Here is a 26,482-nt window from a genome sequence, read left to right as displayed (position 1 = left end):
TATCCTCTAATTGTCAAACTTTTGAGTTTGGAATGTGGTTGCGGTTCTTCAAGTATCTCTTCCGAGGCATGCAACGCATTGTCATTGAAGCTGGAATTCTGGTTTGATGTCCAAGCTAACACCAATTCATCAAGATGCACTTTGTCGTATAGTTTAGCTGCACTGGCTTCCATTTTATCCTCAACATTCCCAAGATTGATAATTCGTAACCTTCCATGGAGTTGTGTCAAAGAGCTTAATTCTGTGAGCTTGTGCCCATCACCCTTTAGCACTTTGAATGTAGGCAATGTTTGAAGATTGATTAGCTTCCCGATGTTGTTTATCTTAGAAATAATCTCATCTACTGAAATGAGTTGCCTAAGGTTGATTAAATTAGTGATACCTGCTGGGAAAGTCTGCACTTGACAGTTGTTTAGATCGAAGTACTGCAAATTGTGAAGATAACTTAGTGACTCTGGAAGTCGCTGAATGCCAAAGTTGTCAGATATGTCAAGATACCGGAGGTGTATTAAGTGATTGATGGTCCAAGGCAACTCAATCATTCCACAATCGTGCAACATCAACACACTGATACATTTTAGTCTGTTAAACAGGTGATTGGCTGATATTTTTGTCCCAAACCATGGTTCTTTTTGTTAGAATGTATACTAAAAGCCTAGTTTTTGGTATAAAATATTTATCTAGAAATAAGAATCACATTGGTCAAATGTCTACATTTGTGATAAATGTAGTTGTTCAATTAATTTATATTGTAGATAACATGGTGTGTGGTGTCATACACAGAAGATCATGTTATCAGTACCTTATAAATTATAAACAGTAGCTCACGACCATGATGGAAAGGAACAAACCATTGGAAGGTCGTAGTGTAATTAGGTGTTAGTTTATCTTAACTATATAATTACACTAGTACACTAAGAGTGTATTGAGTAGGACCATTAGAGGTCGTTTCTTTTATACTGACTTTATAAAGGAACAAAGACCTCAGTTATTATGGAAGCGTGTGCTCTTAATCCTAATATAATAACAAGCACATATATTTGATATTTATTTCTTTAATTTATCAATGGGTAAGATTTAGTTCGATGAATCAATAAGCCTGATATGTTGGGAAATGATATCACTTATAGTGTGTGTTGTTGATTATAGATGGAAACTGTGTCCTAGTAATCTAGGTTGAGAATGTCCCCAAGAGGAGCTCATAAGGATTGTCATGTTAAACCCTGCAGGTGGACTTAAGTCCGACATGATGATGAAGTTGAGTGGTACTACTCTTGGAGCTAGATATTAATTAAGTGAGTTGTCAGTAACTTACTTAATTAGTGGACATTTGTTATCTTAAACACAGGGAGACTAACACACTCATAATAAGAAGGAGCTCAAAATATAATTTGGGATTGGTGCGGTAGTTCAATAATAGTTCTTTAGTGGAATGAATTATTATTGATGAAATTAAGTTGTGTGTTCGGGGCGAACACGGGATGCTTAATTTCATCGGGAGACCAAAACCAATTCCTCCTCTCGGTCCCTATCGTAGCCTCTAGTATATAGAGATTTATACCCACCGCATACCCACCTTCTTACCCATCCAATGGGGCCGACCAAGCTAGCTTGGAACCCAAGCTAGGGCCGGCCAAGACCAAGTGGATGAGCCATGTAGGTGGCCGGCCAAAGCTTGGGTCCCAAGCTTAGGTGGTCGGCCACTAGAATATTAAAAAAGATTTTTTATTAAAATTATTTCTTATGTGGATATCATGGTTTTTAAAAAGAGTTTAAAAAAATTAAAAATTTCCTTTTATAGCTTTCTACAAAAGATTAAGAGAAGAGATTAATCTCTTTCCTTATTTGTAGATTAAAAGGATGATTTTAATTTTTGGTAAAAACTTTCCTTATTTGTAAATCATCTACATGTTTAAAAGAGAGTTTAAAATTTGAAATCTTTCCTTATTTGTTGATTAAAAGGTGGATTTTAAATTTTAAGAAAACTTTCCTTTTTAACCATGTTCATGATTTAAAAGAGAGTTTAAAAATTAAATATTCTCTTTTATAAGTTTAGATTAAGAAAAGATTTGATATCTTTTTATTTGTAGATTAAAAGAGATTTTAATTTTTAGAGATAACTTTCTTTTTATCCACATGTTTAAAAGAAAGATTTTAATTTATAAAATTTTCTTTTTATTAACCAATCATGAAGGGATGAAAATTATTGGAGAAATTTTTTATAAATTTCTAGAGACAAATTAGGAAGTTTTAATTAATTAAAACTCTCCTTGTTTGTAGCTTTAATATGGCCGGCCATATGAATTGATGAAAAGAAAATTATTTTTAATTAAATAAATTTTCTTTTTCAATGGCAAAATAATTAAGGAAATTTTTATTAAATTTTCCTTATTTGCCAAGACCAAGGATTATAAAAGAAGGGGTAGAGGAGGCTTCATAGTGAATATCTCTATTCTATTTTTTCTTCTCTTTTCTCCTTGGGTGTGGCCGGCCCTTTCTTTCCTCTCCTCTCCTTTGTGTGGCCGAAACCTTCTCATGGTGGAGATAGCTTTGGTGGCCGGATCTAAGAAGGAGAAGAAGGAGCTTTTCTAGCATCCCTTGGAGCATGGTGGTGGTGGCCGAACCTCTTCATCCTAGAAGAAGTTTTGATGGTCGAAACTTGCAAGGAAGAAGAAGGTGTTTGGTGGTTTCTCATCTCGGAAGATCGTTGCCCACACAACGTCCGAGGTTAGAAGAGGAATACGGTAGAAGATCAAGAGGTTTTTCTAAAAGGTATAAATAATATTTTTTCTTTCCGCATCATACTAGTTATTTTTGGAAATAATACTAAATACAAGAGGCATACGATTCTAGAGTTTCGAATTTGTTTTCGATATAGTGTTCTTTTGTTTTTCTTTTCCTTGTGATTTGATTGTTCTTTTCGGTTAACCTAAAGTTATTTTAGGAAATTAAATATTAGCTTTCCATAAAAGGTTTTGTCTAGTCGGTGGTGGTTGCTCCCATATCCAAGAAGGTCATGTGCCTCGCCACGTCAGTACTGGGAACCAATTATGGAAATTAATATTTAATGGAATTAATAACTTAAGGTGACTTGGGTCGAATGTGTTAAGTTCCGCAGGACATCCAAGTCAAAACCTAAAAGAACAAATAGATTAAATTTTGGATCAAACGTGTTAAGTTCCGCAGGCGATCCAAAATCTAATTTAAAAGAACACATGGTAGCTAGGAAAAGGTTCATACCTTTATACAAAATTTTTGTACAGTAGAACCTCTAGATTTTCCGAGTAGCAACCAACACTTTCATTCTTGAAAAAATCAAGGTTCTCAATCTTTCATTGACAAAAATGTCCATTAACCTTGCTGGCTTAACATACTCCCCAAATACTGATAGATGACGCAGGGTTTTATGGAGATCTTGTAAGTAGGGAACCTGTACATATACCCTGTAAGAATCTCTTATGGAGACCCATTCTACAAGATCATGTATAAGGTCATGCATGACATAAAAAATTGTTTGTTCTTCCTGAAGGGACTTGTGTGGTAGTCTTTGAAAGAAAGACCTATTAACTAACTCTTGGAAATAGCTTTTCCCTACATCCTCCATCCTTCTATTTGCTTGAGGTACAATGAATCCTTCAGCATTCCAAATTCTGATCAACTTATCTTCGGCAAACCAGTAACCTCTAGGGAATAAGGAACAAAATGCAATACATTGCTTAAGAGGTACAGGAAGATAATGATAGCTAATCTGTGAAACTGGGAGTAGTCCATACTCCGGTATTTGCCATATTTCATTATTCAATATATTGTTCCAGTGGTTTACATCCATATTGGTGTTCAACAAACCTCCAACCATTCTTGCTTCAAGTGGCAATCCATTGAGTCTGCTAACCATCTTCTTTGCAATGTCAGTTATGTAATAACTGTAATAGAACTAATTATGCTAAAACAGTAATATTTAATTGCACTAATAAACGACGAGCATGCAATAAACTTTAATAACAGCAAAGGGTTAAGAAATTGTGTATCTCCGGTCGAAGCGTCGGACGTGCCGACTGTCTTTAGAGAATTGATTGCCGCCCACGGTGCAAAGGCTCTCCGGCAAAATCCTCCCAAGATCCGACAACCGCTCGCGTCGCTCGTAGGTGCACTCCAAAATGAGCACCGCACTCGGACTCAACCTCAAATCGCAAACCAAGCCTCAGAACTCGGAACAAGGGGAGAGAAGAAGAAGCAGAAGGCAGAAGAAATGCTTTGCTTCGGTGTGTTTTTAGAAGGAACGGAGGAAGTGTATTTATACACTTCGAAACAGTGCAGAGGAAGGGACGCACTTCCTCTTCTCACGCGCGGATGAGTTGTATCGACGCGGAGCGCTGCTTCGCTTCCTCACGCGGACCAGAAACGAGACCAAGCCAGAAACCAAACTGGTTTGGTTCAGACTGAACCAAACCAGCAAAAACAGACTGGGCCGCCCGTGAGCGCAAGGCCCACGGGTTGGGGATTTGCACCCCCCCCTGCGCGCGTTAATCGTGCACGTGACGCCCGGTTTATGGATTTCCGGCTCGAACCCCCCAAATCCACTCGATTTGGGCTTGGCCCGCGCATGCGTGTAGGTCTTCTTATTATTGCTAAGCAAGGATGGAAGGGCTTCATATATAAGCCCTTCCAAGCTTCTCCACTTAGCAATGTGGGACTAAAAAATACTACAAAAATTACTTTGAATTTAAAACAAAACTCAACAATCCCCCACAAATTCAAAGTAATTGTTTAGTCAAAAACAAAGATATGTTCTGAGGCTTGGTTGCAATGAGCTTTCAGTGAAAATACCTTCCGGTTTGAATTTTCACCTAAGTACACCAATCTTATTCACATAGCTTTGAAGAGAACAGAGTCTTGATCTTAAACCTTTTATATGTGAAGATCAATTGGTAACAACTCATAACTGGCGACGGTTGAATCCTTCTGGGTTGGTGCATTACGGCCATGCCACCGAATCTTGTTTCATAAGTGCTAAGGAGAGTTGCCTAGACCCCCCACACTGCGGCCTCACAGTTACACTTACATAGGTGAGTTCTCCAAGGATGTACTGCAAGCATCCTGTCATTAAGACCTTGAACTCATTAAGAGCTCTTAAGCTCATCCTTACTAGCAGTCAAGCATCTATCCAGGGAAGAGACTATGAGATTATATCTCAATTAATTTGATGCTTACGTTTCACCCTTATAGCTTGTTTGTACCACATTGAACCTACTTTTTGGGATCTCCAATCAGATAGGTTGGGTTGCCGCTATAGATGAAACTAAGACAGGCCTCAGTCCCATTCCCTTACTGGATCTCTTGATTTTCTCAGAATCAAGTCCTTTAGTGAGTGGGTCAGCAATATTGTCTTTTGAACTTACAAAGTCCAATGACACCACTCCAAGAGACACTAGCTCACGAATAGACTTTAATCTTATTCGTACATGTCTCTTCTGTTTCTGGTTATACTTGGAGCTTCTAATCTGAGCTATTGTTGTTTGATTGTCACAGTGTACTGAAATAGAAGGTATTGGCTTCATCATCAAGGGAATTTCAGAAAGAAGACCCTTAAGCCAATCAGCTTCAGTTACTGTGGTATCCAAAGTACACAATTCTGCCTCAGATGTAGACCGGGTTATAATCGTCTGTTTAACAGACCTCCAAGCAACTGCACCGCCTCCAAGTGTAAAGACATAACCAGTAACGCCTTTACACTCAGCAGTGTCAGCTATCCAACTGGCATCACTATATCCCTCCAGGACTGCAGGAAATCTCCCATACCACAAGCCCAAGGATATAGTACCTTTCAGATATCTGAGTACTCTATCTAATGCATCCCAATGCGTTCTGTCCGGACAGCTGGTAAACCTGCTCAATTTCGATATAGCAAAAGAAATATCAGGTCTAGAACAATTAGCTAAATACATTAAACTACCTATTATTTGTGAGTATCTTAATTGAGACACTGTCACACCACTATTATTCTTGTGGAGAGTTTTTGAAGGGTCATATGGTGTGACAACAGATTTAACTTGGCTATAGCCATATTTCTCTAATACTCTCTCAACATAGAGTGATTGAGAAATTGCTATTCCATCAGTTGATCGAGTCAACTTCAGCCCTAAAATCATATCAGCACAACACATATCCTTCATATCAAACTTACCACTTAAGAGGGCCTTAGTCTCATTAATAATTGAAAGATTAGTTCCAAATAGTAGAATATCATCTACATATAAACATAGGATAATACAATTATCATCTTTCATTTTAGCATACACACATTTATCAGAGTCATTTACTTCAAAGTCAAACGATAGCATAGCTTTATCAAATTTTTCGTACCACTGCTTTGGGGCTTGCTTCAAACCATAAAGAGATTTGACTAACCTACAGACTTTATTCTCATTTCCAGAGACTACATATCCCTCAGGCTGATCCATATATATCTCTTCTTCTAGATCTCCATTTAGGAATGCCGTTTTGACATCCATTTGATGGACCTCAAGATGATATATGGATGCTAATGCAATTAACACTCGGATTGTAGTAATTCTGGTAACAGGAGAATAAGTATCAAAATAGTCAATCCCTTCTTTTTGTTTGAATCCCTTAGCAACTAGGCGGGCTTTGAATTTATCTACTGATCCATCAGGCTTTAGTTTTCTCTTAAACACCCATTTACATCCTATAGTGGTACACCCAGGAGGTAAATCTACCAACTCCCAAGTGGCATTAGAGATAATAGAGTCCATTTCACTTTTAATGGCCTCTTTCCAGTGCTTAGCTTCAGGAGAAGCCATAGCATCTCTATATGTCACAGGGTCACCTTCTATATTATAGGTGATAAAGTCCTGGCCTAAATCCGTAGACACACGTTGCCTCTTGCTCCTTCTCGGTTCTGTACACTCACTAGATTCATCTAGTCTAGAGTGACTTGAGGAAGGTGTACCCACTAGGGATAATGGGACCTCTACAGAAGAAGGCCCATTTCTAGTAGGAATACTAGATTGAGGTATTCTCGTCTTCATAGGAAATATATCCTCAAAAAATGTAGCATCGCGAAGTTCTACAATAGTATTTGCATCTATTCCAGGAATTTCTGATTTAATAATCAGGAACCTATATGCAATACTATTTTGAGCATAACCCAAGAAGATACCATCTACAGTCTTTGGACCAAGTTTTTTCCTTCTGTGTTCAGGTACTAGTACCTTTGCCAGGCACCCCCACACTTTAAGGTATTTCAAACTTGTCCTTCGACCTTTCCAAAGCTCATATGGGGTTTTATCCCTTGACTTCATTGGGACTCTATTTAGCACATGGCATGCAGTGTATAGAGCCTCCCCCCACATAAAGTTGGGTAACCCAGAACTACCTAACATGGAATTAATCATATCTTCAAGGGTTCGATTTTTTCGTTCTACTATACCGTTGGATTGAGGACTATATGGAGCAGTTACCTCATGGATTATACCTGTATCTTGACAAAATTTTTGAAACAGGTTCGAGGTAAATTCTCCACCCCTATCAGACCTTAACCTCTTAATAGTTTTATCGGTTTGATTCTCAGCTTCAGATTTAAAAATCATAAATTTATCTAAAGCTTCATCCTTGGTTTTTAGCAAATAAATATAACAATAACGAGAGTGGTCATCAATGAAGGTAATGAAATACCTTTTATGGTCTCTCGTTATTACACCGTTAAACTCACAACAGTCAGTATGTATCAATTCTAAAATATCAGAATTTCTATCAACTGATTTGAAGGGTTTACGGGGTTGATTATATTGCACACAAATTTTACATTTTTTCTTATCATTTATAGCATGCTTAGGGATCATGTCAAGATTCATCATCCTTTTTACGGTATTAAAATTGACATGTCCTAATCTGTCATGCCACATATCATAAGACTCAATGTTATATGAACAACCAATATTAGTGTTAGGACCAAAAGTAGCTAGAGGGGGGGGGGGGGGTGAATAGCTCGTCGCGTTCGCTCGTTGCTCGACGTTGCTTGGCGTTGTTTGTTTCTTCAAGAATATGCAGCGGAAAATACAGAAACAAAACACTCAACGCTAACACTAGGATTTTACTTGGTATCCACCTCCAAAGGAGGTGACTAATCCAAGGATCCACACCACGCACACACCCTCCACTATGAATAACACTCCTTTATGGTAACTACCAAAGGCGGAGAAGCCTTACAACACTCTCAATACAAGAAGAAGAAAGGGAAATACAAGATAAGCAAAAGCTTACAAGATGTGCAGTAAAAACCCTAACCCTAACTTCTCTTCTTGTTGTTGATCCGCCTCTTGACTTGGAAAACCTCCAAGATCCTTCAAGAACTGGCGATCTTAGCTTCAAGAGCGCTGTGGAGGAGTTGGCGAGAGATCTGGAGTGAATCGGTGAAGAGATGCCGCAGCCATCGCACGCCTGCAGCTTAAATCGACGCCAACGGTCGGAACCCGATCGATTCAAATGTTCCCAATCGATCGGGGAGGCTTTGGATCGATCCACGGATCGATCCAGCGCTTATCGCGCGAAGCAGCCGCGTCCCAATCGATCCACTGATCGATTGGGACATCTGGATCGATCCACGGATCGATCCAGAGGCTTTCTGTTCGCTGGGAAAAGCCTGGATCGATCCACTGATCGATCCAGCTCCTGGATCGATCCCCTGATCGATCCAGCACTTGGTTTTTGCCCAAAACCAAGTTCCAAGACTCCCAAACCAACATCCGGTCATTCTTGATCGATCCAGCTCCTGGATCGATCCCCTGATCGATCCAGCACTTGGTTTTTGCCCAAAACCAAGTTCCAAGACTCCCAAACCAACATCCGGTCATTCTTGACCTGTTGGTACATCATGCCTAGCATCTGGTCACTCCCTTGACCTGCCAGGACTTCCCACCAAGTGTCCGGTCAATTCCTTTGACCCACTTGGACTTTTCTCGTCATGCCAAGTATCTGGTCACTCCCTTGACCTACTTGGACTTTCCTATTCAGATGTCTGGTCAATCCCTTTGACCTATCTGTATTTCCTCGTGCCAAGTATCCAGTCAATCCTTTGACCTACTTGGACTTCCCAACACCAGATGTCCGATCATCCTTGATCCATCTGGATTTTCCCTTGCCTGGCTTCACTCACCAGGACTTTCACCTAGCTTCACTCACTAGGGTTTTCCTTCTGCCTGGCTTCACTCACCAGGACTTTCACCTAGCTTCACTCACTAGGGTTTTCCTTCTGCCTAACATCCCAGTTAGGACTTCCCAGTCAAGTATTCGGTCAACCTTGACCTACTTGACTCTTCTTCAATTAACATCTTATTGTCAAACATCTAAACTCAAACCAAGACTCAGCTTGGTCAACCAGGTCAACCTTGACCTGAGGGATGTTGCACCAACAATCTCCCCCTTTTTGATGTTTGACAATACCACAATAACACTTACAATACCACATGTAAGTTAGGCTAATCCCATAGCCTCATTCTTCATGCCACTAGGTAATGAAGGCATAAGTTAAGCTCTTCATTCTCCCCCTAAGAGGGCAAACTCCCTCTTAGATAATGAAAGCCTAACTGACTCCCTTTCACTAGTCTTTTCATTCTCCCCCTATTGGCACACATCAAACTCCCCTGAAGGGCACACTCAACCCATCTTTAGGCACACATCAACCCATGCCTCAATTTCGGGTATACTTCAACAAATCCATTGTTGAAAGATTCTCCCCCTGAAGAGTTGCTCATCGTTGTTCACAACATCACTCGTTGTAATCAACACGATAAAGAAGGTCCCATACCCTTCATTTATCCTTAACTTCTCCCTCATTGTAGACAAATACTCAACCTTGAGCATTTTCTAACCACGTGAGTTCCTACTTGAAATAATGAGGATATCCACTCCCCATTTCAAGTTCAAAAGCTCATACAAGAGCATTTTCTTTAAAGAAGGTTAACCACCTTCCAAGGTTCATGAAAAATAATTTTTCATGTCTTTAAAGAGTCCCTTCCCCTAAAGACATGGTGGTAACTTCTGTCATTGCACCAACAATGACTTGGAATCCCTAAACCTTTAGGAAACCCAGATTTAGAAGTTTTCAGGTTCAAATGTTTAAAATTTGAAACAAACCTCAACCTAAACTTCAATGAAGTCTTCCTTAACCAATCCATCCTTGTTTTCTACACGAAAACACCCGTTTTATGTATACAAATGTATTTTTAGGGGTTTGGAATGGTTACCTAGACTCAATTAGGTTTAGAGTGCTGAAATCAGACCTTCCCATCCAAAATCAGCATCCTGGATCGATTGGAGTTGGGTTCCAATCGATTCAACCTATTTGAATCGATCCACTGATCGATTCAGGATGTGTGGATCGATCGGCTGATCGATCCAGCGAGCTTCTGCTCGCAAGAGTTGCCTTCTGAATCGATCCACGGATCGATTCAGGAACTCCAATCGATCCACGGATCGATCGGAGCCTTTGATAGTTGCTGAATTTCAAATCCAGCCAACTTCAGAAACCCCTAGAAAATTCTACAAAAATCCAAAAATCATGAAATTTTGTGTAGACATTATTTAGGGCATACTTAATCATGGAAAAATAGTTTTCTATTAAAATACATCATATTTTCAAAGATTGACATAAACTTGAAAACTTGCAAAAACTTTAGTGTTTTCTTCAAGTTTGTGTCTAACTATTCAATGGTGATTACTATCAAAAGACAGCCTCCACCAAGGTTTTCCAAAAACATTTTAAAAACATTTTCAAAACCAATATCCCATCATGTTCCTTGGGCATAATGCACATGTCTTGTACATTAGCTTTCCCAATGATGGGAAAACACATAACTATGTGTTTTGATGAACTTAAAACTCAAAAGAATGCACTAAATCAACATCTTGAGTTTTGTTCATCATCCTAACATCTCACTTGTATCTAATGTGCACTGAAACACATACAAGTCATCTTATAGGTCTTTGTGAGATGTAAGATTTTGGTTTTGCCCTATTCTAGGGATCATGCATATCTATCTAGGCATTTTGAGAGGTATACATCCACAAAGGATGTTACTTGTTGATTTACTTGTTAAACAAATGTCACTTGTTTATTCCACTTGTTGTAAACAAATGCCACTTGTTTAACTAATGCCATATGTCCTTAATTTTTAAGGAAATAAACATAATGCATGATAATGTTATGACATACATCAAAATAAAATAGCTTTCAAAAGAAAGATTCCTATAACTACATGATGTATGTATGGCATGACATGGTATTTTTGTATTTTTCATGATAAGTCGTGAATGCAAAATACAAATAAGATAAAATATGATGTCATGGCATATTATGAGCAAACAATCATGGCAAGGTTTAGCATAAATAAAATATACCTAGATTACCTATCTAAGTATCGTTAATCTTAGCTAATCCTAAAACTTAAATCCTAGATTGCCCAAAGTGCTTCAAGAGAGTGCCAAAACCTAAATGGGCATTTCTAATTCTCTTGATTAATTTATGCCAATTGAAATTAAGCTTATCCTCAAATGTTGGCATATTCCATTTTTCCTCAAGAGTAATCACATAAATCAAGGCCCGGAGTGCCTTAAAATTTATAAGAGAATACCAAAATCCCAACTTGGTATTTCTCTAGGTTTTCCCAATTTATGCCTTTTTAAGATAAAATCAATTTTCCACCATTAGGCACATTCTACTCTTTCAAGGAGTAAATAATACTTCCATTTCATTTTCAAAGGTTAACAAAAACCTTGAAAATGCTCCTTGAGTGTTAATTTCCTCAAAGTTGGGTTAACTACCCTTCTAATCGGAGTTGACACTCTCTAACCCATTTATGGGGTAGAGAAGATGCTCCTAGGAACCCAACACCTATTGGTGCTCCTTGGATGCTCTAGATACTCACTAGGGATAACTTCCCTAGATACCTTCCTAGTGACCTTGTTTGGCTTCTTGGAGGCCTTGGTCACACTTTCTAGGTCAACTCTAGGGATAGCCTCCCTTGTGACCTTGTTTGTGACTTTCTTAGACTTCTTAGAAGCCTTAGTCACATTTATTGCAAAAATACTCTTAGGGATGACTTCCCTAGTATTTTTGGCTTGACCACTAGACCTAGGGTTTGTTCCATAACTATATGGAACTCTATGGTAAGAGGGCACATCCTTCTTAGCCTTTGGTTTGTATCCCAAACCTCTATGGCCATTGGATGACTTTTGTACCCCTAAACCTAGGTTATGCTCATTTTGCCCTAATAGGATATTTTCCATCCTTTTTAGGGTCTTTTCCATTTTATCAAGTCTTGACCTCAAGACTTGATTTTCCATCACTAAGTCCTTAGTTTTTGGTTTTCCATTAAGTCCATGAGCATTTTTGTTTCTAGGCTTGTAGCTACAATCCTTAGAGTTCTTGCCTAGACTTTTACCTACATTCCTAGCCTTAGGTGTAGTAGTTTTGGCATGTAGGGCCACATGCTTTTCCTTAAAGCCCTCATGCTTCCTATTCTTATGGTAAATCGCATTAAAATGATAAAAATTAGAACTATCATGCTTTTTACCATAATGTAAAGGGGTAGGCTCAATAAATGTTACCTTCTTCTTTACCTTGGAGGCTCCCCCTTGACTAATGCCTCCTTGAGCCTTGACCATCTTCTTCCCCTTGGGGCATTGACTTCGGTAATGCCCTTTTTGGTTGCAAGAAAAGCACACAATGTGCTCCTTGCTCCTTTTTGTTCCGGGGATGGTCTCCTTGGGCTTCTCCTTGCCCTTTTGTGCCACTTGGTCCTTCTTCTTGGCCAAGTTGGGACACTTGCTCTTGTAGTGCCCACTTTCCCTACACTCAAAACATATTATATGATTTTTATTTTTAATTGAAACATTTATACCTTCTTGTGTAGGGTTGGCACTTCCTCCTCCATTTGCTATTTCTTGAATTTCAGAGGTGGCACCACCTTCTTCTTCTTCACTTGACCCGGATGTCGAAGCTTCTCCTTCTTCTTGATCCGGCGTCACCAAGGATTGCTCCCCCTCAATCCTAGAGGTGGAGGCTTCATCATCTTGAACATGAAACAAGGAGTATGCTCCCTCCTTGTTCCCTTCGTTGCATTCCCTTGAGGATGAAGCTTCTTGGATTTCCTCTTCTTCGGAGGTTGAGCATCTCTCAACCTCGGAGTCCTCCTCTTGGTCTTGTTCCAAAGAGTCACCCTCTCTGGATTCTTCATGATCTTGTACAGTGGAGGGGATCTCTTCATGAAGCTTGTCCAATTTGCTCCATAATTCCTTTGCATCTTCAAATTCTCCAATTTTGCAAAGGATGGTGCTTGGCAATAAATTGACCAAAAGCTTGGTCACTTTGTCATTAGCATCGCACCTTTGGACTTGCTCTTGGCTCCACTTGCTCCTCTTGAGAACTTTGCCCTTTGAATTTCTTGGAGCCTTGAAGCCTTCCATTAGAGCAAACCATTGCTCTATCTCCATCATAAGAAAATTTTCGATTCTTGATTTCCAAGAATCGAAACTCGTAGAAGTGTATGGTGGAGCCACCCTTGTGTCAAATCCAAGTCCATCTTGGAATTGCATCTTGAAGTTGAGCTTGATAAAGTCTTGAACTTGAAGAATTTGCTCCAACTTCTTCACCCTCTAGCTTTTCTTGATGTGCTTGACCCTTCCGGCGATGATTCCGGTGAAGAGCGGCCTCGCTCTGATACCACTTGTTAGGACCAAAAGTAGCTAGAGGGGTTAGCTCGCTTGGCGTTGCTCGACGTTGCTGGCGTTGCTTGGCGTTGTTTGTTTCTTCAAGAATATGCAGCGGAAAATACGAAACAAAACACTCACGCTAACACTAGGATTTTACTTGGTATCCACCTCCAAAGGAGGTGACTAATCAGGATCCACCACCCACACACCCTCCACTATGAATAACACTCCTTTATGGTAACTACCAAAGGCGGAGAAGCCTTACAACACTCTCAATACAAGAAGAAGAAAGGTAAATACAAGATAAGCAAAAGCTTACAAGATGTGCAGGAAAACCCTAACCCTAACTTCTCTTCTTGTTGTTGATCCGCCTCTTGACTTGGAAAACCTCCAAGATCCTTCAAGAACTGGCGATCTTAGCTTCAAGAGAGCGATGGAGGAGTTGGAGAGATCTGGAGTGAATCGGTGAAGAGATGCCGAATCGCCTGCGGCTTAAATCGACGCCAACCCACCGATCGATTCAAATGTTCCCAATCGATCGAGAGGCTTTGGATCGATCCACGGATCGATCCGCAGGCGCCTGCTCTGGAAACGCTGGATCGATCACGGATCGATCCGGGCTATCGCGAAGCGAGCGCCCCAATCGATCCAGCGATCGATTGGGACATCTGGATCGATCACGGATCGATCCAGAGGCTTCGTCACTGGCAGGATCGATCGGCTCGGATCGATCACGATCGATCCGACTTGGTTTTTGCCCAAAACCAAGTTCCAAGACTCCCAAACCAACATCCGGTCATTCTTGATCGATCCAGCTCCTGGATCGATCCCCTGATCGATCCAGCACTTGGTTTTTGCCCAAAACCAAGTTCCAAGACTCCCAAACCAACATCCGGTCATTCTTGACCTGTTGGTACATCATGCCTAGCATCTGGTCACTCCCTTGACCTGCCAGGACTTCCCACCAAGTGTCCGGTCAATTCCTTTGACCCACTTGGACTTTTCTCGTCATGCCAAGTATCTGGTCACTCCCTTGACCTACTTGGACTTTCCTATTCAGATGTCTGGTCAATCCCTTTGACCTATCTGTATTTCCTCGTGTATCCAGTCAATCCTTTGACCTACTTGGACTCCCCAACACCAGATGTCCGATCATCCTTGATCCATCTGGATTTTCCCTTGCCTGGCTTCACTCACCAGGACTTTCACCTAGCTTCACTCACTAGGGTTTTCCTTCTGCCTGGCTTCACTCACCAGGACTTTCACCTAGCTTCACTCACTAGGGTTTTCCTTCTGCCTAACATCCCAGTTAGGACTTCCCAGTCAAGTATTCGGTCAACCTTGACCTACTTGACTCTTCTTCAATTAACATCTTATTGTCAAACATCTAAACTCAAACCAAGACTCAGCTTGGTCAACCAGGTCAACCTTGACCTGAGGGATGTTGCACCAACAATTAGAAGTTTTATTTAAAGTAGCATTTTCTACATTGAGTTTAAATAAACCTTCATTAAGGTAACCTTTTCCAATAAAGGTTCCTAAATGTAATATTACAACTTTATTACATTTGAAGTTCAACTCATAACCAGCACGAACTAACTTTGATCCGCTAATCAAATTCCGACGGACCGCTGGAACATGATGCACCTCATGCAGTGATAGGACTTTTCCAGAGGTGAACCTCAGGTCAACTTGTCCTATCCCAAACACCCTGGCTACAGAATGGTTCCCCATGGTCACGGAAGTGCCTTCAATTACCTGATAAGTAAGGAAGGCAGAGCGATCAGCACAACAGTGTACATTAGCACCTGTATCAACTAACCATTCATTGGGTTGATAGATCAAGTTTAGTTCAGGTTTGAAGGTAACAAACCTATCGCTGGTGTCGTCATTAGCAGTCACGACATTTACTTGTGCCTTGGTGTTGGACGTATTGCTTTGGTTCTTGTCCTTTCGCTTAGGGCAGAATTTGGCATAATGTCCAACCTGTCCACATGCCCAGCAAGGCTTAGGTTTAGTTCCAGTTTTCTTTTGAACCTTTGGGTTGGGTTTCATCTTGTTCTTCATTTTCTGATTTTTGAATTTCTTTTTGTCAGATGAGACTACTACATTTGCCTTTGGAATAAAATCCATAGGCATTCTTGTATCATCATTTTTATGTTGCTTCCGATGTTCTTCTTCGATATTTAAGGTAATCATCAAATCTTCGAGAGAGATTTTACCTCTCCGATGTTTAAGAGTCATGCCAAAATCTTCCCAACTCGGAGGTAATTTTTCGATGATAGACAAGACCTGAAATTTTTCAGGTAATGGCATATCTCCTTCAGCAAGACCATGAATTTGAACTTGGAATTCATGTGTCTGCTCAACTACAGATTTACCTTCAACCATTTTGAAGTTCAGGAATTTTGCCACAGTATACTTTTCTAAACCAGAATCTTCGGAGTTGTATTTTTTATCCAAAGATTTCCACAGCTCTTTAGCTGAAGAGGTTGAGCAGTATACATCAAATAGTGCGTCTGAGAGGGCAGATAGGATTCTCCCATGGCAGAGATAATCCCTTTGCTTAAACCTCTCTAAGGTAGCACTACGGGCAGGTTCCTCTTCATTAGGTGAAGGAGGGTCTGTTTCTATAACGGAGAATAGCCCTAGCGTAGTAAGCCAAAATTTCATTCGTTGTTGCCAACGTCTGAAGTTTTGCCCGTAAAATTTTTCGGGTCGGGCACTAGCCTCATCAGATCCCGTTACCCTATCGTTCATCATGTTTATTGATGCTACAATCAATTCTCTAAAATTGTAATAACTGTAATAGAACTAATTATGCTAAAACAGTAATATTTAATTGCACTAATAAACGACGAGCATGCAATAAACTTTAATAACAGCAAAGGGTTAAGAAATTGTGTATCTCCGGTCGAAGCGTCGGACGTGCCGACTGTCTTTAGAGAATTGATTACCGCCCACGGTGCAAATGCTCTCCGGCAAAATCCTCCCAAGATCCGACAACCGCTCGCGTCGCTCGTAGGTACACTCCAAAACGAGCACCGCACTCGGACTCAACCTCAAATCGCAAACCAAGCCTCAGAACAAGGGGAGAGAAGAAGAAGCAAAAGGCCGGGCCGCCCGTGAGCGCAAGGCCCACGGGCTGGGGATTTGCACCCCCCCTGCGCGCGTTAATCGCGCACGTGACGCTCGGTTTATGGATTTCCGGCTCGAACCCCCCAAATCCACTCGATTTGGGTTTGGCCCGCGCATGCGTGTAGGTCTTCTTATTATTGCTAAGCAAGGATGGAAGAACTTCATATATAAGCCCTTCCAAGCTTCTCCACTTAGCAATGTGGGACTAAAAAATATTACAAAAATTATTTTAAATTTAAAACGAAACTTAACAAGTTAGAGGTGGTTTTTCTTGAGAGCTTTGAGAGCCACAGGCACATAATTTAAAAAATCCCCAGAACTCTTCTTCGTCCATTTTATTTAAGTGGAATGCACATTCATTGGAAGCCACAGTTGGGAGCCTTGGAAAGCGAGTTGTCAGGAGCACCTTGCTGCCAGGCACTCCGGAGCTTAGTGATGCACAAAGCCTGTCCCATCCATGCATGTCCCATCCGTGTCGGTCCTTATTCCATAGGTCATCGAGGACAATCAAAAATCTTTTTGATGCTATCTTCTTCTTAACCATAACTAAGCATATCCAAATTCATACAATCAGGAGTGTCGATATTTGCAGACTGCAATATCTTTTTGGTGAGTCTTTTCCCGTTGAAGTTTTCTGATGGATAGACCCAGATCTTCAACTGAAAATATTCCGTTATGCTCGTATCGCTGTATAGTCGCTGAGCCAGAGTTGTCTTTCCGACGCCTTCATCCCCCAAAATTCTTATGAAAGACAGGCTGCCATTGCTGAATCCCGAACCAAGAGAAGGTTTCAACAACAGTTGTCTGAGTGTATTGAACTCTATGTCTCGTCCATACACTTTACCATTGACCAAGAAGGAAGTTGCGTTACTGCTTATGGAGTCTGCAGTATGTATGTTCTGTCTGTCATCTGCATCTACTGAATTCACAACTTTGATGTGGTAAAAGGTGAAATCGTTCGCCTCAGCGTCCCCGCCGTATCCGACCCAAGGTCATCACGAGGGAGGTAAATCATAACATCCTGAGCGAGTATGTGATAGGTGGGGTGAGTTGCACAGGGACCGGGAATTTATGTCCTGACTATCCCGAATTTCGACCCCACGACCTCATGTAGCAAGCATCCCACCACGTACTAACTCGGATGACCTATGGAGTCGAATTCACAACTTTGATGATCTTTACAAGTGCAGTTGCAATTTTGTCTAAACTTAGATAAATTTTCCTTAATTTATAAACACGGCTATCCTCAATTTCAACCACAGTGTGAACTTTAACAGGAGAAGATGCATTTTTTACTTTTTGTTGCAGAGGAATTGAAAGAGGATGATGATCGGCTACGTGCCTCGTATTGATGCTGATCCACTCCATGATGCAGAACATCGTGCTCGATCTTTTCCACTAAATCCTCACCATCATAAACCGTGTCCTTAAGATGCATTAACAATCCCTCCAATTCAAGTTTCATCAGGGCGTGTCCTTAAGTTGCATTAATAGTCAACTTGTTCTAGGAGGTCATTACCTCAGGGCGGGCTCAAGGCACAGACGATTAAGGCCCTTGTTATATTAGGTCCATAAAATTTACATATATATATTTATATAAATTTAATATAAATATTAATTTAAAAACATATGAATAGGGATATTAAATATTAAAAATTATGGTTCAAATAAATTTTAGTTGAGTTTTATCGGTAATTTTAATTTTTTACTAACTAAATTATAATTGATAAAAAATTTTAAATTTTTTATAGATTAAATTTAGAACATTTTTATTTTTTCTACTTGTGTTAGATTTAATTGTTAATTTTTAAAATTAGATTTTAGTTGGTAATTTTTTTATTAAAATTTAATTAGTAATTTTAATTTTTTTAATGATAAAAATTATATATATATATATATATTTGATAAAAATAGTTAAAAACATATTCAATAATGTAGTAATATTTTTTTTTTAATTTTAGTTTTCTTTCACACTTTTTTTAATAATTCACCCTGAATATTTTCTAGTTAAATATTTTTGGATAAATAAATTTTATTAATAATTTATCAAAATTAAAATTGATAAAAATATAGTTTAGTTCACGAAGCTTTCGTCAATGAGGGATTCCGAGGAAGAGTCTATTATACGTAGTGACTATATCTAGTACTCGAACTTATTTTATGTAGGTTACACAATAATTTTACTATTGTGTTGAGACTTTCCTTCCTCAAAATTAAAAATGATTGATATTTTTTAAAAATATATATATATAATTAAAATGTATATTCATAGTATTACAATAATTTATTGCTGTTTCTAAATTAGAAAACCTAAAATATTTTTTATTTTTAAAATTTTACTAATAAAGTGAGGTTTGACATAAGATAAAGTTATTATTGCGTGACCTAGTTGGTCATTGCTTCTAATTATATAAATAATCATTGATAATATATGAAATTACCTTTTTAAATTTTACTAACAAAATTAAATGTGGCCCTGGGACATAATTGAGTTGGCTAATACAAGGTAAATATTGTTACAATGGATAAGATGTATTTCGACAAAGTCAATAAAAATGCTCTCCCCACAATAGCCAATTGCAGCTTCTCGATTTACCTCCTTGGTCGTAGGATCGATCGTGTTGTGTTGCTAGAATGATAAATTTCACCTTTTAATATAACTAATAAAATTAAATATTTCTAATATTTATTTAAAAAATATTAAAATTTTTTTTCCATGCCTAAGAATGATTGAGACGACTCCGTGACTCCTCAATTTGACTTGAGAAATTGGTCCAGCTAGCAGTTCATGGCCTCCCGATGGCGAAGCAAAGTTCCCCGCGGCGGCGGAAGGCCCAAACGTCAATGTCCTCACCCTTCTTCAGCGAACTGAATGACCGGAACAACTTGAGCTCGTGGCCCTGGATCACGGTGTCACCGCTTCCGTCCCATAGAGTCAGCCAAAGGTAGAACACGAACCCGCACCGTGCGTACACCCGCACTGGCAGCCCTCCGTGCGCCCGCCCCGCCGCCTTCTGCTTCTCCCTCATCTCCTCTTCCGCTGCCTCCGTGCGGCACCGCTTACTAGGCTGGCCGATGTCGCCGACGAGGCTGGCCATGGTGCGCTCCTCCAGGGAGAGGAGGCCGACGAGATTGGCCCCGACGGAGTCGGTGGGAAGGTAGAGGCGGTTCTGCTGCGTGTCGAGGTCGGAGTTCTCCACCCTCTTCGAGGCGATGAACCACACCGGCACCCCAATGGCTTCGCCGTCGTCGTCGCCGCCGCTGGTGAAGTACTGCTGCCTCGCCAAGGTGGCCACCCACTCCGGAACAGTGGGGGTGGCCTCGCCGTTGCCGCTGGAAGACTCGCTCTTCGCCGTCATGGTGGTGTCGAGCAGCTCAAAGCAGATTAGGATGGCTTGTTATTTATAGATTTTTTGAGTTGGAATAATTGGAAATAAGTTGGAACCGATTGGAATAGAATGGGAATTCGATTGAGATTTAAAATTATTGAAAATAAACGGTTTTATTTGGTATAATTAATTGTGATTGGAATGACTGTGATTTTATAATGTAATTATGATTACGTACAAAATCAAATTATAATCAAATTAGGAAATAAATTCTGGTCATCGAGCCTAGTGAAGCCACACGCGGTTAATTTATTTCCAGCAATTTTATAAGGCTAAAACAACTTTGATATTCTATTTAATTTATGACACCTGGGTTGGTTATTCACTCAGTCAAAGATAAATAAATCTTTCCATTGTAGTCTTCTTTGATTTTATTTTTTTTTAAAAAAAAATTAATCATGTATTTTTGAATTATTATTATTATTATTATTATTATTGATACGGTGCGTATTTTGTGGGGTCGGTAGGATGATGTGGTTATGAGTCAAGACTACAAGAGGGTCAACAGTTAAGTCGACGTGGCGGACAGGAAAGTCAAGAGTCAAGCCCCCGTGGTAGGTCAGCAGTCAAGCCGATGTGGAGATCAAGGGGGTCAAAAGTCCAGGTTACGTGGCCAAAGTCAAAGTCTCAGCAGACAGAGTGGTCAGAGGGGATTATAAGACCAACCCTGATAGTGATTAATAAACGGGCCCGTGGGCCAAGTACAACTAAGGATGGAGATTGCAAATAAACGGGTCTGGTTACAGACCTGATGTTCAGGTCAGGACATTCAAGCAAAGGATCACAGGTCTGGTTACAGACCCAGCGTGCAGGTCGGGACGTATATGTCTTGGATAACAACAGACAGATGAGGGTCGGGAAGCCGACCCAACGTGCAGGTCGAGATGAACATGCCTTGGATAGCAGTAAACATATGAGGGTCGTGAAGCCGACCTAACATGCAGGTCGAGACGAACATGCCTTGGATAGCAGTAAGCAGATGAGGGTCGGGAAGCCGACCCAACGTGCAGGTCGGGACGAACATGCCTTGGATAGCAGTAAGCAGATGAGGGTCGAGAAGCCGACCCAGCGTGCAGGTCGGGACGTACATGCCTTGGATAAACAGATAGATGAGGGTCGGGAAGCCGACCCAACGTGCAGGTGTCACGCCCCCAGAGGAGTCCCTGTCCGAGAAAATTTCGGCAGCATCTCCCCTGTACGGTGGACAATCTGAAACTTTTCTACATCTCATATACCTCAGCCACAGGCGGCTGGAATAATAACAAGAAATAAAAACAATCACCACGCAGTTTATATTTATATTCAGCCTCTGGCTGTCACAACCACGCAGTATATAATAGTAAACAACAATAGTACTCTGACTCGAAATCCACCCTACTCAACTACACTCGTAAAGCTCAAAACCGACGAACTCACCTCTTCTGCCATCCAGGCAGGCATGTAGTAGAATAAAAACCAAATCCAAATCCATCGATATAATAAAAATCTATAACATGTCCATAAACAAATAAACCCAGAACATAACGAGTTCAAACCGTCTAGAACAAAAAGAAACCCAAGGAAACCAAACATATCCTGGAGGTCTGCAGGACCAGCACTACGTGCAGTGAGGACTAGCGACTGGAACTCCCTCCTGACAGCATCAACCTGAAAATAACAACAATGGAGGCGGGGTGAGTCCAACACTCAGCAGGTACAATTGATATGCAAAGTAAAGAAATAACACCTAGCACTAATCATGCGTACAGTCTCCTGATAAAGATAAAGGTAACTACAAACCGAAGAAGACAGGAGAGATCTGTACTAACCAGGACCCGGTTAAAGGACAAACAATCCGAAAGGTATAGAAGACCTGTATGTATGTCAATCAAGGTATCCAAGGAATGTGCAGCATATAAGTACAACAAACACAAACACAAACAATAAATGCATCATGCATATGATGCCAATGTCATGGTCACCCCGACGCCATCAACCGACTCACAACAACAGTGGGACCGAGTGGGTAGGGCTGTGACAACCGTGCACTCGCAACACTACTCCCGATGAGTGTTCGAGTGGACGGATGCTGTCGAGTACATACGCACTCCTACCCCAAATCATAAATGGGGGAGCGCAATGCTCTCAACTCCCGGTACGCTATGACGGGAGGAATCTCTAACGTGCTACAGCTGCGTCACACTACCCCTGAGCGGATCACCGGAAGAGTCAAACTGACGTGCTACCACGTGTGTCTCGCTACCCATGAGCGTCACAACGGAGCACCGAACAGTGATGAAACTGCAATGTGCTCGACAATAATGGAGCAATCTATCGCACAGCATGCGATCATGCAAATGGTGCATGTCACTAAGCATGGTAATATACTAATCCAACCTCTGGACATATCATAATGTGCACAAAAGCGAATGAATCATATCAAGATATACTGATCAATAAGGTATCAAACCTAGGTCCTGAACATGTGAAACGTGGTTATATCACTACCCATGAGCATGATAGATCAGGTACAAGACCAATACTAGATGCAATCAAACAATCAATCAAACAGGTAACATGTATTGGGCAGTGATTAACCGAAATAAATAGGAAACACAATTAATGCAACATATTATTTTCATTACTAAGCATATCAAAGACAATAAGTCAAAAGTACCCGCCTCCGATAAGAAAAGTCCAAATCTGACTCCTAGATACCCGTTCTCGCGTCAAAGTCCTGTGTCACCAATATATATACATTTTTTATTTAGCTACACTCATATAAATAGCTAAATAAAAATCTCTAACACTAAATTAGGGCAAAACCCTAATCATATAGCATTAATCCTACCAAAATTAAATCCAACAATTAACTAGGGTTAATTGCCTTTAACCCTAATCATAACATTAGATTAAAAATCTAAGTTAATCCAATCTACCAATTTCCAACAGCTTTAAATCTCCAATAAACAGTATCAATAATGGAGACAACACACACACTGCACTATTTAAATTCCAAAGCAAATCACCAATCGGTAGTTCTAATTGACATTTGAACAAACAGGTATCATGCAGCGTTTGAAGCATCCATATTCCGAAAGAATTACCTCTTCTGTGGCAGCAAACAGCACAAAAGCTAGGTGGCTGTGGCGGCGAGAACTAGGGCAGAGGGTAAATTGTCGACGCTTGGCTGAGGAGGAGCGACACCCAGAAATCTCTTGCTCCGAATCGATGTCTTCTCTGTGGAGAAGACCAAGCACAAGAGAGATAAGCAAAAAGGGTAGAAAAGCAAAGACAAGGTTCAAACAACCTACCTCAGTTGCCTACCCACCCTCTCCGCGGCGATGATCTAGGGCACAGCCAAGTGGAGTCTCGGATATGGCTGTAATGACTCTATGCCGGTGATGAAGAACCTCGACAGTGGCCCGCAGAGGAAGAACTAGGCTCGGTAGCGGGCCGGCGCTAGGGCACAGGGAAAAGGCGGTGCTCCGTGCGTCGCTGCCGCTTGGACAGGGAGGAAGAGGAAGAAGACTTCGGTCGGCAGTGGCTTGTCGGATCAGAGAATGCTGTCGCCGTGAGGGGCAGAGGATGAGGAAGAAGAAAGCGAAGCTTGGCGAGGGGTTTAGAGCTTCGGCGAGGAAGAAACCGCCGCCGACGGTTAGGGCAAGGAGGAGAAAGGAGGCGGCGTCGGGATGGGGCTCGGGTGCGCGAGGGAGAGTAACGAAGGAATTTAGGAAAATAAAGAAAAATAGAAAACAAAAATAAAAAGTAAAAGAAATTTAAGAAACAAACATTTCCTCGCTTAAATGGGGTAGCCCAAACAGGCTTTTCCGAACCCCGTTTTTGTCCCCGTTAACTCGTCTGTACGAGCTCCGAAAAATTCCCGAAAAATTTCCAAAAATTCCGAAAAAATTCCTTATTCATATTCGCCTATTTTCGGTATTTTACATTCTCCCCCACTTATAAAAATTTGGTCCCCAAATTTCGTTATCTACCATCAGCAAGTACTAACAATAAACAGGAAGTATAAATGCTGAACGGCAAACTGAATCACATACCTCAAGTGAAAAGATGAGGATATCGAGCTCGGATCGTATCCTCAAGCTCCCAAGTAGCCTCCTCGTCTGAATGATGCTGCCATCCGACTTTAACCAGCCGGATAGTCTTGTTCCGCAACTGACGCTCTTTCCGGTCGAGTATCCGTACCGGAACCTCCTCATATGTAATGTCAGGCTGAACTGGAACTGGGATATCTGCCAGCACATGTGTCGGATCAGGCACGTATCTCCTCAGCATCGATACGTGAAATACATCGTGAACGCCTGGTAGTGCTAATCGGTAAGCTACCGCCCCGATCCTCTCCAAGATCTCGAAGGACCAATGTACCGTGGAGCTAGCTTACCTTGAGGCCAATCTTCACCCCTTTTGTGGGTGAAACTCAGAGAAATACATGGTCGCCGGAGAACTCAGTGGTCTGCGTCTCCGATCAAGATAACTCTTCGACGATCTCGCCTCGACATCCTCCGTCGATAGTACGGACCAACTCGATCCTGCTGAACTCTACGAGGTCCCAACAACTGAGCCTCTCCAACCTCATCCCAAAGGACGGTGTCCGATAAGGTCTACCATACAACGCCAAACGGTGCCATCCGGATAGCCGAATGGAAGTTGTTGTAGGCAACTCTACCAACGGCAGATGGTCCTCCCAGCGCCTCCGAAATCCATAACACATGACCTCGGCAGGTCCTCTAAAGTCTGAATGGTCCGCTCGGTCATCCGTCTGTGGATGGAAAGCTGATCAAACGGAGCTGTGTGCCCAAGGCCGGCTGCAAAACGAGACGTAAACCGTGGATCTCTATCCGAAATAATACTCAACGAACACCATGTAGTCCGATAATCTCCGACAATACAAATCGATCAATCGATCCAATCAAGTGCGCGGATTTGGTTAATCGATCAACGATTACCCAAATCGCGTCGTGGTCGGCAACCCTACCACAAAGTCCATGGTAATGTGATCCCACTTCCACTCGTGAATAGGAATCATCAAGTAATCCGCAGTCTCGTGTTCACCTTCACTGGCCACGGACATCTAGCTACGAATCGCGATGTCTTTCTTCATGCCGTTCCACCGGAACGCCTCAAGTCTCGATACATACGGGTTCCGCCGGATGGATCGTAAACCGAATAGCTCCTGTAAGACCGGATGAGACCGAGGTACGCATAATCTACCTCGGTATATGATACCCTCCTCTCGTAAACTCTAAGCTATCTCGATCGCTAATAAACCGCAAATGCCGATCATCGCATGTGCCTCTGATCCTCGTCTCGATCGACGGTGAGCAACCATGGTAACAAGAATACCGCCTGGTCCCGCCTCAAGATCTAACTCGAGAAACTCAATCAAGTCCGTGATCAAGTCCGGCAAGCCAAAGTCCCTCTGGACTTCCCGCCGAAAGTATTCGCAACCACATTAGCTTTCCCGGTGGTAGCTAATGGTACAATCGTAGTCCTTCAGAACTCCATCCATCTCCTCTGTCAAGATTAAGCTCCTTCGAGTGAAAATATATTTGAGACTCTTATGATCAATGAGAATCTCAAATGTGATACAGTATAAATGATGACGCAAAGCTTCTGAGCAAAGATGATGGCGCTAACTCCAAGTCATGAACTGGTAGTTCTTCTCATGCTCCTTCAACCGCGAAGCATAAGAGACTACTCTGCGCATCACACCCAAACCCTCAAGAGATGCGTCGGTGTAAAGTACAAATCCATCCTCTCCGAAGGTAAAACCAAAGCCGACACTAATCTCCGCTTCACCTCCTGAAATCCTCGGACCATATGAACTTCACGCCTTTCCGTAAGACGTGGCATAGCAATACGCGAGAATCCTCGACAAAACGTCGGTAATATCCGCCAATCCTCGGATCTCTGAATCGACTTCCGCCCCAACCGGTGATGTCCTCGATCTTCGAGGATCAAATACCGCTAGAAACCACGTGTCCCAAAACCGATGAAGATAGCCAAAATGCACACTTGCCGAACTTCGCATACAGATGATGTCGTCGAAGAATCTCCAAGATTGTGCGAAGATGCTGCTCCTGAGCGAGTAGACCAATATGTCAATGAAAACGATAACAAACTGATCCAGATAGAAAGATGCGGTTCATCAAATCCATAAACATCGCTGGAGCATTGAAGCCAAATGGCATTACAAAACTCATAATGACCGATCCGTACGAAAA

Source organism: Zingiber officinale, chromosome 7B, assembly GCF_018446385.1.
Source record: "Zingiber officinale cultivar Zhangliang chromosome 7B, Zo_v1.1, whole genome shotgun sequence".
Classification (NCBI taxonomy): domain Eukaryota; kingdom Viridiplantae; phylum Streptophyta; class Magnoliopsida; order Zingiberales; family Zingiberaceae; genus Zingiber; species Zingiber officinale.
Note: the sequence above shows the minus strand (reverse complement) of the source record.